General features: G+C 39.8%; 1 protein-coding gene across 2 annotated transcripts in view; it reads right to left on the bottom strand.

Annotated features, from left to right (window-relative positions):
* Nucleotides 1–17,307, bottom strand: part of LOC127419827 (heparan sulfate glucosamine 3-O-sulfotransferase 1-like) — a 34,440-nt gene extending 17,133 nt beyond the window's left edge. For both annotated transcript variants that reach the window (XM_051661597.1, XM_051661606.1), the window contains exon 1: nucleotides 16,891–17,307. The gene's annotated coding sequence lies outside the window, so the exon portion shown is untranslated. The remainder of the gene's footprint in view (nucleotides 1–16,890) is intronic.
* Nucleotides 17,308–17,516: the final 209 nt, after the last annotated feature.

Raw genomic sequence — 17,516 nt, 5'->3', positions numbered from 1 at the left:
ATCAGTATACAGTATATTTTAGATAAGTAGTTAGTCATTTGGATTACTTTTTTTAGTAATTTTCCCAACAGTGTATAAGAGATCTCAACATTCAGAACTCTGATTTGCCAAGATACCAAAATCAAAAGTCAAAGATTTTAAATATGAACTCAAACAATTTTCATCAAATTCTTCTAAGATCAAATGATCAGAGCTATTGGGGCCTGAGTAGCTCAGCAAGTAAAGATGCTGTCTACCACCCCTGGAGTCACAAGTTCGAATCCATGGCATGCCGAGTGACTCCAGCCAGGTCTCCTAAGCAACCAAATTGGCCCGGTTGCTTGGGAGGGTAGAGTCACATGGGGTAACTTCCTCATGGTCGCTATAATGTGGTTCACTCTCGGTGGGGCACGTGGTGAGTTGTGCGTGGATGCCGAGGATAATAGCGTGAAGCCTCCACATGTGCTATGTCTCCGCGGTAACACGCTCAACAAGCCACGTGATAAGATGCGCGGATTGACTGTCTCAGATTGAAGCGAGTCACTACTCCACCACGAGGACTTTGGGAATTGGGCATTCCAATTTGGGGAGAAAATTAAAAAAAATATCAGAGCTATGCTATCCACATTCATGGTATTAAACTACATGGCAAAGGAGCTCTGCAGTGTGAATAACTCAAACGAGTCAGCACCCTTACACTCTCAAACTACATTTATATTTGTATACACCTGAATATTTTGCAATCAAAGTAAAATATATTGTTTCTATACTTATAAAACAACTTTAAATTAATAGTTTTATATTTTACAATACTTTTTTGCATCAAATCAAAGCTTGTAATCTTCTGATTGACCTCAGAGCTGATTGGTTTGGTTCATGGCATAGAATGCTTTTATGAAGAAATTTATTAAATCCTTATGGAATTTTTTTTTTTTTGGGAAAACACAGAAACCAAGACTGTTAAAGTTGGCAGCCACTGTTGTGCATTATTGGTATGAAAGCAATCCGTCCTAAATCGTGGAAGTGAACCTGTATTGATGACGTACAATTTGCATCTTTATATACTCCTGGTAGCATTTATTATAGTTGGGTCAGAGGAGGGGTGGTTTTGTGCATTGCTTTGTTGTGTAGTTTTTTGTTATAATCTGCTTTGTGGTGTTGCGCAGAGCTTTGTCGTGTGGTTTCATGCTTTATTGTGCTTTTCCTTGTGTTGGACTGCAGGGGAGTGCAGTGGCATAAAGGGCGGTCAGCAGAAGAGCTGCAGGTTTTCATGCTAATGGACTAAAACTGTCAGCTCTAATGACCCAAGAAACAACCACAAAGTCTTCCCTGTACACAATGAAATACTGTCACATGTGAACAAATATACACATACACATATCCCTGCCTGCTTATCCAAGGATATGTCAATCTAATAATAAAAGGATTTACTGCATTGTTTTAATGACTTCATGAGGATTTGTCAAAGAAAAGAGTAATCTTGTCTAGAGTACAGTCTCTGTGATGTTCATAATGACCTCTGTGCCACAGCGTAACCCTTCCTCTCATCCGTATGGCCCTGGGCTGCTCACTTTACCATCAGATGAGAGGATCTGGGACATTAAACACATAGCAGGGGGGCACAATTGCAAAGTGAAGTGCTGACTGCTTAACACCCCCCCCACCCTCCACCACTACAGAATGAGACAGCTGACAAACAGAGATGGGCACACATATAACAGGTTCCCAGAGTCAAATCAGGTTATTCACTCAAGTCCCCTTTCATTGCAAAAATTCATCTTTTGTGTTTCATGGAAGAAAGATAGACATACGGGTTTAGAACAACATGAGAGTGAGTAAACAATGGCAGAATCTTCTTTGGGTGAACTGTTCTTTTAAGTTCTTTGGTACAATATTTGTCCAGCATACTATTTTGAACAGGGAACCCTGCACCAGATTTGACCATCTGTCAATCAATGGGGTTTCCAAGCTGTCCAGTTTGGACTTGGCATTCTCAACCCTATAGTCTCGATGTGTGGGTGTGTGTGTGTTTGTTTTGCTGTACTACTCTCTCTCTCAATGGGATTGTAGTTTCTGTGTGAGTTACGATAGCCTAATGTTTGGGTAGGTGAGTCACTGACAAGTAAATTACCCTCAATGTAATTTAGTTATCCATGAACTAGGTCATATAACAGCTATGTGTTAGCCCATTGTATAAAGTATCTATGATCTTTTAACTGCAAGGAAGACATTTGTATAAGAGAAGTTATCGCAATTACAGCAGAGTTAATTTGTTTAAGCAAGTTTAAGCAAACTTATAAACCTAGACCTGTACACCTCCAGGCACTTGAGAATAACTGTTGTAAAGCAATATGAACTGTTCTGCTAACATAAAAGGTTGATAAATGGTACATTTTACTGCCCAATATATCATATAGCATTAAGCCTACATAAACTTGTACTATATAGTACCTATACAGTAGGCCTATTCATTTTAACATTAATCATTTGGTTAAAAATGACACCATATTATTTTGACATGAATAAAAATAAGGCTGTGAGGAATAAAAGTTCAGTCCATTCAAAAGGTTGTACCGTTATGTACCTTGGTGCCAATAATTCAGCCAGCAAAACTCTGGTCCAGTGGACAAAAAACAACGGAAAACACGATTTGAGGAAATTAGATGTGACCAAGGACCTTAAGACAATTCGGCAACAGTAGGTCGAAAGTTCTTCTGCTGAAATTAGACTGTGCTTACCAAAATTCAAAGCACTACCTCCTGTGGCCAAAGCTAGAAGTGTTGTTGAACGTATGGGCATGCGTGAGCTCCATTTTCCTGAGAAGGGTCTGTCTGCGTCCTGAAAGACTACTACAAGACATGCCTACTACATGGCACTCCCACACAGCAAAATCCTGAAGTCTTGGAATAGTTGGATGCCACACTGTTTGTTGTTTTATTTGGAGTCCCGCAGCAACCATACACCTACATCTATCCATAACTCTAAACCTAACCATAACCACAAAGATTTTTAAAATGAAAAGTTTGGAGAGTCACGTGACGCCATGCGAGGAGCGGATGTGTAAACGGCGAGCTCTGCGCACTTTGCTATTTTTTTACTATTTTTATGTCATAAACCGGTGAGATTCGATACACCCTGCTAAGTAACTGTTCTTTGAAGTCAACATGGCAAAGAATTCAAAATCTTCGGGCTCTGGAGATATTAAAAGACACTTACATGCTCAAGCTGATACCTCAGACAGGCCTGCAGACCAGGGACTCAGTTTGGACGGTGTGGCGGGAGAAATTCAACGGCAACTGGCGAGCATACCTGTGATGCTGACGAAAGTTGTTGCTGACTTAGAGGATCTAAGTCAGCAATTCCACTGCAATGGAAACTAAATTCTCTGAGTTGGTTACAAGAATCGGGGACGTCGAGTGATGGATCGATTATCTGGAGTCACCGGAGAGGGAAATAGCAGCTAATCCGCTAGTGTCCAAAGCAGATTTGGAAAAACTGGAGAATTTGGAGAATCGTAATCAGCGAAACAATGTCCGAATTGTTGGAATTCCTGAGCATGAAGAAGACAGAGATATGGCAAAATTCCTAGATGAGCTCTTCCCAAGTCTGCTCAACATAACAGGCCATAAGCTAGAAATCAAACAAGCTCACAGAGTCCTGGCTCGCAGATCCGCAGAGGGAGACAGGCCCCGATCAATTCTGGCCAAATTTCTGAGATCATCCTATAAAGATCTCGTGTTGTGCGAGGCGAGGAAAGGAAAGTTTCTTGAAAGAATCACAGCATTTTCTTGTTCCCAGAATTTGCAAATTCAACAAGAGAGAAACGTGATCGATTCAAGGAGTGCAAGAAACTCTTACATCAGTGGAAGATCGCTTTTGCTCTGATGTTTCCGGACAAACTGAGAATAGATACTAAGGATGGCCGGAAAATGTTTACATGCCCACAGCAAGCATTGTCTTTTATAGAGACAATGGGGTGAGTAAACCATTTGATGTTTCTCATGTGGCCCCCGAGTGAGCTCGTCTTGCTGAGCATACACTTGACTGTCTGAGGAAGCTGGGCAACATTTTGTTTCTTTTTGTGTTGGTTCCACCTAGAGGCTGGAGTTTGTGTTGTGGAATAACACTCCTTCAAGAAACTCTTGCATCGACGGAGGATCGCTTTTGCACTGATGTTTCCGGTCAAATTGAGAATAGATCCTAAGGATGGCCGCAAAATATTTACATGCCCACAACAAGTGATGTTTTTCATAAAATCGATGGACTGAGGAAGTCATGTTGTGTTTCTCGTGTTGCCCCCAAGTGTGCTTGTCTCACTGAACATACACTTGACCATCCGAGGAAACTGGGTGCCTGTTTTGTTTATTTTTGTGATGGTTCTGCCTAGCGGCTGGAGTTTGTTTTGTGGAGTAACACTCCTTCAGGACAGTTGTGGATGAGTCTGCTCCTTCTTTGTGCTTGTGCCTTCTGTTGGCTGGAGTTTGTTTTGTGGAGTATTTTTTGCAGGACATTGGAAGGATTAGGTCATCTGTTGCATTCACGTACAGCCGGCTCACCGAACATTCGTTTGACTGTTTGAGGAAATGGAACTGATTTTTTAATTTTTTTACATTTTGTGCTGGTTCCGCTAGCTGAAGTTTGTTTTGTGGAGGACCACACCTTCGATACAGTTTTGTGAATGAATCTACATGTTCTTTGTGTTTATTCTGCCTATTTGCTGGAGTTTTTTGTATAGATTATTTTCTGTTATGTAATTCTGTCTCGCAGAATTTGTATAGAAACACTTGACTTGAGCAATCCGACGACAAAGTTGTCGTGGGGACTCTCGTAGGCGTACATGGACTTTTTGAGTTTACAGAGATGGACGCCAGTTGCCGCTGTCGTGCACAGGGTTAATGCGCACATTTTTCTTTTTTCTGTTTGTTTGGTTCTGGTGGAAGTTCTGGGTTTAACTGTTGCATTAATGTTGGAATGTGGTCTTTATAATTTATGTTTGACACACAATCTATTTTTTCAAAATGTCAAATGTTAATATGAGTGGATTGTCTCTCTCCACGTGGAATGTGAATGGGCTGGGGCACCCCATAAAAAGAAGGAAGGTTATTTCCTTTCTTAAACGTAAGAAATTTGATATAGTGTTTCTTCAAGAAACGCATCTTCCCCCGCAAGAAGCTGAATAATTTGGGAAGATATGGGGTGGACATGTTTTCTTTAGTGCTGGCTCAAGTAAGAGCAGGGGAGTCATTACATTGATAAGTAAACATCTACAATTCAAATGTCTCAAACAGATTAAAGATAAATTAGGAAGAGTCATTATTGTTTTAACAGAAATTCATGGGTAAAGGTTGATTTTGGCTAATATTTACACACCTAATGCTGATGATCAGGGTTTTTTTAAATATTTTCTTGAATGGATGTTGCAAGCTGCTGGCACCCCTCATGATATAATATTGGGAGGAGACTTTAATCTTTTGATGGACTCAGTCCTTGATCATAGTGAAGCAAAAGTGTGTAAGCCCCCTAGAGCAACATTGACGCTTCACAGGATGTGTAAAAATCTTGGTCTTACAGATATTTGGAGACTTTTAAACCCATCTGGGAGGGACTATATATTTTTTTCATTAGTCCATAAGATTTATTCTAGAATAGATTTTGTCTTGATTTCTAAGTCCCTCATTTCATCTGTTGTTGATTGCTCAATTGGAAACATCTTAGTCTCAGATCACACCCTGGTGAGATTAGAGGTGTTGCCACATATGGAGAAAAAGAAATCATATAGTTGCCACTTTAATGGATCCATTTTGCAAAATCCTGATTTCCAACAAATGTTAAAGGCTGAAATCAGTGTTTATATGGAGACCAACTGGTCCTCAGTATCCTCTGTGGGTGTGGCTTGGGAGGCACTTAAGGTGGTTCTTAGGGGTCAGATCATACAGTATGCCTCATTCATCAAAAAATCCAAAGCAAGAGAACTCGTGGAGTTGGAAGGGAATATTAAAAATGCAGAGGCAGAGCTGAAGTGCCGAATGTCACCTGATGGCCTCGGAGAATTGACCTGACTGAAATACAGATATAATTCTATTTTATTGCGGAAGGTGGAGTTTTGGCTATTCAGGGCAAGACAGTCATACTTTGAGTCAGGGGACAAAGCAGGGAAACTTTTGGCTAGATATATAAAGCAGAGAGGGTCTTTTTCTACCATTCCCTCAGTGAAATCTTATGGTGGTAAAATATTTACCTCAGCCATTGATATTAATAATGCTTTTAAAGAATTCTATCTTGACCTTTATAGTTCCACACCTTCGTCCACCGATGAAGAGATTAGAAACTTTGTGGAACCATTAGAACTCCCTAAACTGACTACTGAGCAAAAACATTCTCTTGATTCTGAGATAACCTTGGAGGATCTTGGTGAGGTAATCAAGGCCTTGCCTACAGGCAAGCCTCTGGGGCCAGATGGATTTGCCACGGAGTTTTAGTTTTTTATGCTACAGAACTGGCTCCACGTTTGTTAGAAGTTTATATGGAATCATTAAAGAATTGAAAGCTTCCGCCAACCATGACACAAGCCCGGATCAGTCTGATTCTTAAAAAGGACAAAGATCCTAACTAGTGTAAGAGTTACCATCCAATTTCTCTGATCCAGCTAGACGTTAAAATTTTGTCAAAAATATTGGCTAACCGATTAAGTAAAGTTATGACATCTCTTATACATATAGATCAGGTGGGGTTTATTTGGGGCCACAGCTCTTCTGATAACATCAGGCATCTAATTAATATTAGGTGGTCAGTGGCGAATGAGCAGACTCCAGTTGCTGCCATCTCACTTGACACTGAAAATGCATTTGCATAGAATGGGATTATCTTTTTAAGATTTTAGAAATATACGGGTTTGGGAAGACTTTTATTGGATGGATTAAGTTACTTTATAGACACCCAGTAGCAGCGGTACAAACAAATGGATTAATTTCAGATTATTTTACTCTGGACAGGGGCACCTGGCCGGGTTGTCCTCTTTCCCCACTATTGTTCTGTCTTGCCCTGGAACCATTAGCAGCTGCGATAAGAAGGGAAGATGATTTTCCAGGGGTGATGGTGGGAGGTATGGCACATAAGCTTTTGCTTTACGCAGATTACATTTTATTATTCGTCACCGATCCCACTAGATCTATGCCTTGCCTCCACAGAATTATTAAATCCTTTTCTAAATTCTCAGGATACAGAGTCAGTTGGTCTAAATCCAAAGCTTTGGCTCTGACAGTGTACTGCCCAGTAACGGCTTTTCAGCCGGGCACTTTCCAGTGGCCCAAACAGGGCATTAAATATTTGGGCATTTTATTCCCAGCAAATTTGTGTGATTTAGTTAATTTTGACCCCTTAATAAAAAGGACTTCGAGTGATGTGGGCAGGTGGGCTTCATTACATTTATCTATGATTGATAAGGTTAATGTAATGAAATGAATTTTATTCCAAAATTCAACTACCTGCTACAATCTCTCTCTGTAGATGTCCCCCTCTCTTATTTCAAGCAATCTGATAGCATAGCGAAGTCCTTCATTTGGAATGGTAAGTGTCCCAGATTACATTTCAATAAGTTACATAGGCCGGTTGACAAAGGTGGGCTAGGCCTACCCAAGATTCTGTTTTATTATTATGCATTCAGTCTCAGACATCTGGCTCACTGGTCGCTTCCACCTGAGAGAACCCCTCCATGGTTTGGCATTGAACAGGAAGTTCTTGCCCATATTTTGCCATTGCAAAGCCTTTCTAATAAACTAACTGGAGAAGTTAAGTCACACCCTGTTATCTCGCATTTGCACGCGGTATGGACAAAAGTGTCCAGAGTGTTTAATTCGGATATTTATTTAAATGTTGCCTCGAGCATAAGGCTAAACCCAAAATTACGTACTAATAAGTCCCCTTTCTGCTGGTCAGAGTGGATTGTGAGGGAGGTTAATACACTCAGTGACCTATATGAGAGTGGAGTGTTGAGATCGTTTGAAAATATGGTCCAACGTTTCAGGATTCCCAGATCTCTAGGTATTTACAGCTGCGCCACCTGCTCTGTACTATTTTTGGGAGTAACATACACCCTCCTAATGGAGCAGATACTCTAGAAGTGGTGATTACTGCTTTTGGAAAAGGTCATGAGGCATCAGTGTATTACTCCCTGTTAATTCAGAGTCTGGGGGACAGAGCTTCAACTTCTCTCAAGAGATTATGGGAGAGAGATTTAAACTTGGTATTGGAGGAGGGAGTGTGGGCTAGGATTCTAAAAAATGTCAAGTCTACATCTAGAGATTCAAGGGTGCGTTTGATGCAATTTAAGACTTTGCATAGATTATATTGGACACCCTCTTGATTGTATAGACTTGGTCTTAAAGACACATCCACCTGCTGGCGATGCAATTCAGAAGACGGGGGTTGTGTTAAGATACAAGAATTCTGGGTGAGGGTTCAGAGATTTATGTGTGGACACACAATTTTAATTTTGCCCCAGACTCTGCATCTTAGGTGATGGGGCGGTCATTCATTTTGGGGATAGCCACTTAAAATGTTGGGTCCTAGCTGGAGTTATGGTTGGCAGACGAATTATTCTTAGGGGGTGGAAGACAGCTGGGGCACCCTCGTTTCGGGAGTGGGGTGGGGAGATGGGCGGGGTGGCAGCATTTGAGGAGGCGATTTTTAGAAGGTTGGGAAAATGGGATTTGTTTAATAGGAAGTGGGGTGGATATCTGGCTTTTTTGGAAGGTTCCCGGGGAGGGGCAGTGGAGAGGGATTTTTTATTTTTAGTTTGATGTGTATGTGCATTTTTGTTTTTTGAAAGTATATTTTTTTTAAGTAAAAAAAAAAAAAAAAAAAAAAAAAAAAAAATATATATATATATATATATATATATATATATATATATATATATATATATATATATATATATATATATATATATTATAATTGTAAGTGACCACTGTAGTTTGAGTCTGGGGGGGGGGGGGGAGGGGTTTAATTTATATAACTGATTCCATATTTTATGTTGTGTTTATTTGTCTTGTGATGGAATCAATAAAAAATGTTAATAACAACAACAACAAAATTAAAATGTGTTAAATATACCGCAAAGTTCTTTTGAATTCAATCATATTGCCGTATCATTAGGTGGGAGAAATTTAATGAAAGTGAAGAGGAGAAGAAGCTAGTGGTTTGCTAAGCTAATAGGCTAACCGATTAGCTTGTAGGCTGACTGGAGAAAACAGAACAGATAAATGTTTATCTTACCACTTATATATTTTTTATTATTGAGCAAGCAGAAATTGTACAAACGTCTTCTGGAATAAAGTAAAGACCACTTCAATTTTCACATTAAACAAGTAAGTTCAGTTTACCATTTACATAGTATCTTCCATTTAATAATATGATATGTGACATATAATTTAAAAGTTATTCTTTGTCATATTATATAAAGAGTTAAGAGAAAATGAATCATACAGCAATTGCAAAGGATTTTAAAAGTTCTTGTAGCCAATAGAATCGCTTGATGATCCAAGGGGGCATAATGTGTAGTGGGTGTGTCATGAAGTGGGTATTCTTTGAAGTCTTGCACGATGTAGACAGAGGCCGAGTTCAAAATGGTATACTGCCTATACTGCTCTTACTACTTCTGCCATATGTGTCAATGGTAGAAACAGTATGAGTAGTAGGGATGTTCATGAGTAGTCGAATACTCGAGTATTTGTTCTGCAATAATTATTAGAATAGTAAAAATTCTATTCGAATTTTGTAAAGTTTTGCTTTGCTGGCCATATATACAGTGAGATGCATGTTAAATCCTGAACACACAAACTAAAACTGGCAGTTATAACAGAATTCACTGGGTGGCGCTGTTGAGTGTGGACACAAGTTGATCACATTTGATGAGCAAACAGTTCTGTCAGTACGTTTAGATGGACACCAAAAAAGTGCGTTATTGTGAGAATGTGGCTTACTGCAAGAAAGCTGGGTTCCTGTTTAAATGTACTGGATAAGCGGTGTACACTTTACTCTCATATATGTGCAGCTCGACAGAAAGCAGCATCCCCGTAGCAGCGTAATCTCCATGAAGCTTCTGTAAACAACAAACATGGCATCCGAAAAATAGTTTGCTAGCTGAGGTAAGGGACATTCCATCATTTAAACTGGTGTGTATAAATGAGTATGGTTTACTGAGCATGTGGATATGCTTGTTTTTCTCAACAAAAACATGAGATACAATTTAGAATAATTACAATTAGAAGCTTGTTTTTTTTTTTTTTTTATGGTGACGCAACCTTTATGACTAAAAAAATAATTTTACAACGTCTCTTTCTCATTAATTACCTTCATTTAAATAATAGAATATTCTAATATTTGTTTTTTATGAGCTTAAATATTAGAATACCAAATTATTGATGAATGCCCATCCCTAATGAGTAGTATTGTAGTATGCCATTCCGAATTCAGCCACATACACTTGATTTTACTGAAATATTCACAGAGTGGCACCAAAAGCGAGTTGTATTTTTAGGAGAAAATGATGTAATACAGTCGAGAGAAATGCGTTTTTTTTTATTAACCATCACCCTAACCCAATCCCCCAACCCTAAACCTAACCATCAGTGAAGAAAATTTTAATTTTAGAGGGGAAATGCAACCACTGAATCGTGTTCATCATGGAATATGTGAACACAATTAATTCCTGGTTCCCATGGGACAAGAACCCGTGTCTCTGAGGCTGCTTGCTCAACGTGCTGTCAGTAGCACCACAGGTAAAGGTAAATTTGAATTGATGCAGAAATGTCTGATAGGAGATGCTGCTTGTCAGAAACTTGGCAGAATGGGTTGATTGCGGGGTTCCGGAACATTCGGTATCAACAAGGAGTGGTGGTGGTGTAGTGGGCTAAAGCACATAACTGGTAATCAGAAGGTTGCTGGTTCAATCCCCACAGCCATCACCATTGTGTCCTTGAGCAAGGCACTTAACTCCAGGTTGCTCCAGGGTGATTGTCCCTGTAATAAGTGCACTGTAAATTGCTTTAGATAAAAAGCATCTGCCAAATGTAACATGTAGATATCATGTTGATCCCTCACAGCCTTAAATGTGGCATCTATCCTAGCAATGTTCACTTTGGTCATTATTGACATTTGGCTTTTTGTATTTTTGTGATAGACATTCAGTTTAATTTTCTTCTGTCATTGTGTAATGAACACCTATTTTAATAATCATTATTATAATAATATGTTTAATAATCCCCCAATATTTAGTTTTTTTAAATTTTTTATTGAAGAGTATTGAACTATATATTAAGCTGTGATACTGTATATGTTTTGTACAGTAATGTAAATTTATTTTCTGCCCTTCAAATATACTAGAGCTGCACGTTAGAATAAAAACAGCCCACCCACCTTTGACAGTGAGTGACTTCAGGCAATCCTACTGAATACAGTAATGCTTTGGAGTGAAACTGTTTGATCTTGTTCTTATCTGAAAACTTATGCAGGCAGTTATATACACTACTCTTTTTATGTCTATTTCTCTTCCTGTATATATGGCTCATTACACTTTGAAGAGCAGCTCTATGCTCATAAAAAATGATATCTATTATTCACGTCTTCCTCTATCACTAATGCTCCAATATTTGTATGCCTCCGTGTAGCGCTGCTAGCACAGAGGTGATGAAGATTTGCCTAACCTCATAGTCACCATCAAAAGGATAGCTGACTGTTTCCTTACCCATCTTTTTCTTTTCTTATCCTTCTATCACATTTTCTTACTATCCTTTTTTTACAACCCTCTCATTTTCAATCCGCTCTGAACATCTCAGATTTGTTTATGTGAAGGAAAGCAGCATACTGTGATTTTGACAACATCCTTGTTGGTCCTGGAAAAACATTGCAGCCAATCAATCAGATTTTAAGGATAGGGAAAGGGTTCCATTAAGGGCTGGTGTTAGGAGCTTAAACAACATTCTTATCAACCTATTATCCATGTGATTTAGGAGAAGGTTATGCTTATGGCTAGAGATAGTTTTTCAAGTATGTCTGTTTGAGTGGAATGTTGTTTCAGGATCAACAGGAAATGTTGAGGCAATGTCTTACTTGGTAAAATGATGGGTGACCACGATTTTGCCAAGTAGGATGTGTTCCTTGATCAACATACTTGTTTGTCCTGTAACTAAATTCCTGTCAACCAATTAGATTGTCTGAATAGGGAAAGAGTATAAGGTTATGCCGGATTCACATATCCTCCGTGAGCAAGGTGTGAGCAGCGTGTTTTCGTTTTGGTGCCCATGTTAACAGATGTGACGCATCCCAGAAGTGTCCCAGACACGGCAGTGAGCAGATGAGCCTATTTTTGCGGCGTGGCTCACGCTGAACTCAGCGGCACTGGGTGTAGCAGAAAACTAAAATAATCAGTAGATTATAGAAAAGACACAAAAGCAAATTGTCACGATATATTTGAGGAAGGACCCAAGATGCAGGATGGCAATGAAAGGTGTTTTATTGAAACGAAAAAAAAAAAAAAACTCTCACAAGGGAGAAATAAAAGATAAGACAAAAATATAACTTAAAAACAAACTAAATCAAACAGGATACAAAAACTCTCACTAGGGAGAAAAAGCAAAACAACGAGTTAAAAGGAACTGAGAACAAACCGACTGGATAACAGGACAGTATACCAACAACATGACCGGAACTGGAGACTGAACATTACACAATGATCTGACAGGGAAGACAAGACAAAGGAGAGTATATAAAGAGGATGGGAAGACTGAACACAGGTGTTGCCAATAATCACAAGCAGCAACCGTGGGAAGCAGGAAAACAAAAGCATATGGACAACCTGAGAGAGAGGTGGAGGAAACTGTCACAATCCTGCCACATAACAAATAAAACCAGACCAAAATGGCAGGATCATGACAGTACCCCACTCCCAAGGAACAACTCCCAGGCATCCCACGAACAAGACAGAACTAGACAAAAGACCAGACAATGTGAAGGGAGGGTGGGGGAAACAGGTGAATGGCACTACAACACACAGAATAGACAAGGAAAAGAAGTAAAAGTCCAAACAAACAGAAAACTAGGGTAAGGTCCAGGGCAGGACCAGCGGGATAGACAGGCTGGTGATGGCAGGACATGGAGCAATGGAGCGGGGTCTAGTTGCCAGGGAAATTAGTCTAGGTAGGGAGCAGGACACTACAAAACAGAACAGACAAGACAGAGAAACAAAATTCCAAACAATCAGGAAACAAAGGTAAGGACCAGGGCAGAACAGTCCAGGGTGGTACCAGCGGGACAGACCAGGGTGGCGCCGGCAAGGCGGACCAGGGTGGCGCCGGCAGGGCGGACCTGGGCAAAGCCCACATGACAGCCCAAGGTGGTACTGGTGGGATGGTCCAGGATGGGATCGGCAGGATAGACCACAGTGGAACACGTAGGCTTGGCTTAGTGGCTTGACTAAGTGACTTGACTTGGCTAGGCTTGATAACTTGACTGGGCCAGCAGGCTTGACTTGATGTGGTGACTTGATTAGGTGTGAAAATCTGAATTGAAGTGGCTGCTTGACTTGACTGGGCTGCTTGACTTGACGTGGTGACTAGGCTAGGTGTAGAAGCTTGATGTATTGTCGGTATGACTAGGCGTAATGGGTTGATTTGGTGAGCAGGCTCCAGGAGATAGCATAATGTATTGTAATGAGCGGGATCAGGTGTCTCTAGAACAGGAACAAGGACAGACGGCTCCGGGATGGGAGCGAGTACAGAGGACACCTACTTCCGGGCGGTAAGAAGCACTGTAGTTGTAACGACCACCGCCTCCTGGCAGTCGGCATCAGGCAAAGCTTCCGCTTCTAGGTGGTCGGCAGCGGGAATGGACACCGCCTCCTCCCTTCGGTCGGCAGTATTCTTCCTCTGGTGACAGTGTCGAGAATCCCGAGAGGTGCCCGAAGAAGCTGCGGTTGACTTGGTCACGGCAGCTCAAAGGTGAAATTGTCCACTCCCAAAATATTCTCCCAAATAGATAAGGATTTTCAAATTAATGCTCTAATGAGTTTTAAAACCAACCTAGTCTTATAGAATGAACATTACTGTAACTACATTTTTGCAAACTGACATTTCAGTGCTGCTTTTTTAAGTTTTGCTGCAGTTTCCTGGTGAAATGAACACTAGAGGCGCTACAACAACTGTGCGTTTTATTCACTTTCACACAAATCATGGGTACTATGGCTGTTTAGGACTTTATAAACACGTATTTTTCACACTATTACTCACACCCTGCTATGTTATGATGAAACACTTTTTCTCTAAAGCATCATATGAAAAACTATATATTTTAACACTTGTACATGATCACACTTACTCCAACATGATTAGTTTCTGCTCTAGCTCACCTGATAGAATGTTGGACTTTGGATTCAGAGACCCAGCCTTGAGCCCAGCCAAGGACACTTGGAGTAAAAGTGAATAAAAGTGAATGCCATAGAAGGGACACAAAATGACATGGTTTCTTCAGTAAATGTGCTTTTTATGTTGAATTTGCTTTTTGAACACTATTGGTTAGGTTTAGGCTTAGGTTTTAGGTTAGAGAGGTATGTTTTACTAATATTCTAATATTCACCTTAAAAACTTCATCTAGCGATAATTTCACTCGGTTTTGGCGCCCCCACTGGACATTTCTAACTAGGAAACTGCAGCCAAATGTGTAATGAAGCACATAATTTTGATTTGCAAAAAGTTTGCCATTGTCACATCAGGCTGTTTAAATCAACAAAACCTACTTACATACTCTAAACCTAAAACCTAAACCTAACTGATTGTGCCATACAGTAAAAAACAACCGTGACATGAAAAATGTTTTTGGTGAAGCAACCGTGTCAACACCTCACAAGTCATGCGCTATAGTAAAAGTATTTAGACTTCATAAGATTGCCGTTTTACTCTTTGGTGAAAGTGAATTAAAAGTAATTGTTGTTTTAGTGCCCTCTAGTGTGTATTTCATCAGGAAACTGCTGCGAGAGGTACAACGAGCTAAGTAAAAAGGTAAAGTAACGTAATTCTGTGAGACCAGCCACCAGAATTACTGTTGTTGAAGTCTGTGTCCCTTTAGATTTACCACCAAAACTTTGACATACACAGAACAGCATTTGCATTTTTCTGCTGTGGATGTGTTGCAAGTGATGTTCAGAATTTGAGCTGCTCTCTAAATGTAATTTATTTGGAGACAAGCAGCTATGAGAAATGCATAATAGTATAGCGTGAAAATGGGTAAAAGCACTCTTGAAGCTGTGGGTAGGGATGGTGTTAGGAATGATGTTATAGAATGTTGTTCCAGGAGCAGCAAAATACATTAATCCAGGAATACATCTTATTTGGCAAAGCCACAGTGACCAGAATTATGGTCACCAGGGAAGAATGTGTTTTTGGATCTATAAATAAATCTCTCTTCTAATGCGCTCTTCACTCAAACGTTTAAATATCCTGTCTTTGATGCAAAGCACCTTAAACTGATTCCATTTCTTTACATGGACCGTTTTTCTGGCATAAAGAGCCAATGTCTTTGAAATACACACAGTGTGAATGCACCATGAGTTCAGCTTACTGCTGGTCACTATCGGGATTCACCTATAGCATTCCACAGTGGTCAGATCCCTTCCATTTTTCAATTTAAGGGAAACCACATGCAAAGGCATTGAACAAACTGATGTACAAGTACAGAGAAGGTTTTGTCAGTGCACTTGGATTGCCTCTTGGTGTTTCCCTTTTAATTAGGCCTATATCTCCTTTCTGAAATTGTGAGCTTTAATTAGTGTGGTCATATGCTGCATGTAGTTAGAATTATGATTTGAAACAGTAAATTTTGCATAAAGTGTGAAGTACACAACATACAGTATTTGCCCTGCTAACAAGCTCACTTTGACTCACATAGCCCCACAACCTTTCAGCAACCTTACACACACACACACACACACACACACACACACAAACTGTACACGAACACATACAAACTTGTTTTCTCATCAATCAAAAACTGAAATGTAAATTCAACTGTTCATTGGTTAATAAAATAATCTGAGCAATTGAATAGTCTAGCATTTAACAGCACCAACGGAAGGGTGATTTAGCCTTCATATCTACAGTAGCTATACAATAAATGTAGGTGTACATATAACATTTGATTTCATTTTTCCAGGCAATTTGCAGCCATAAACATCTGATTTATTAATTTCACAAGTATAACATAAAGCAGTTACTTGCCACTTTGTTCTGAGGCAAAATTAACACATATGTAACATAGACACATAAATGGTTAAGGAAAGTTAAAATACAATCATCAAAAAAACAAAAAAAAACAAATGTGAATTTTTTTTTTGAGGAATGTGCAAGTAGCCTAGGCTTTGAAAATGTAAAAAAAAAAAAAAAAATGTTAATGTTAAACAAATAAAATGAAATTGTAAATATGTTTGGATAAAACACTTTGAAGGAAAAGGAAAAATGTCTTGTTTTGTTCGGAGCTTAGTGGTACCTGATAGAGATTCCACATTGGTCCCAGAACAGCATGAAGTTACCACATTTAAGAATAATACCACGCATCTCAAATAAGAGACTGGATCTTTTGAGCATTCCAACGATTTGCACTAAGGAGTCGAATTACTACTCTTAATCCCTAATTTAGCACTGACATTCTGTAGGCAACCAGACACATCCTGAGACTTCTCAAATTCTAGCCTAAGCACAGTTCAAAGTTCTGGTTTAAAGTCATGCTTTGCCCTTCACATCTTTACCTGCTGAACTGCAAAGAGTTATTCAGACCAAATATACCTCCCTTTGAAATATGAGAACTGAGACAAGAAATAAAGAGAATAGAATAAGGAGACAGGGAAAAGACATGGCAAGAGCTTACCTGAGCTTTTGTCTTCTTGTGTCAGGTTATCTCCACAAGTGCGTCTGATCCACAACACTTCTTCCCGATGGCTTGGGTGATTTTCATTCTACACTAGTCTATCATTCTGAGCCCTTCAGCACATCTGCAACCCTTTCTGTTTTGTTCTTGCTGTCTCTCCCCCATCTATCTCTTGTTTTCTGAGCAGTTTTTATAGTTAAGACAGTTTTTTCTCTGCACAATGTCTCTAGACTCAGAGACGGGGAAAGTGTGATGATAATATTTAAGGTTGTACAAGAAACTGTGAGTGTGTGTGTGTGTGTGTGTGTGTGTGTGTGTGTGTGAGAGAGAGAGAGAGAGAGAGAGAGAGAGAGAGTGAGTAGGTGAATGGATAAGAGAAAGTGTCTACATGTTGTGTCTGTCAAGTGTGTGTGGACGGAGTGTGTGTGTGTATGAGTGAGTGAGTGAATGAACAACAGACAGAGAGAGAACACATAAACATGTCGCCCCTCATGGAAATTCCTCCCTCCCTTTCTCTCTCTCTCTCTCTCTCTCTCTCTCTTTCTGTTTTGAGCCCCCCTCCTATCTGTATTGCAGCTTTGCCTCTTCCCCTAGCCTCTCCGCCACATCGTTTGATTTGTGTTTCA

Source organism: Myxocyprinus asiaticus, chromosome 3 (genome assembly GCF_019703515.2).
Source record: "Myxocyprinus asiaticus isolate MX2 ecotype Aquarium Trade chromosome 3, UBuf_Myxa_2, whole genome shotgun sequence".
NCBI lineage: Eukaryota > Metazoa > Chordata > Actinopteri > Cypriniformes > Catostomidae > Myxocyprinus > Myxocyprinus asiaticus.
This window is presented reverse-complemented; position numbering and strand designations above follow the sequence as displayed.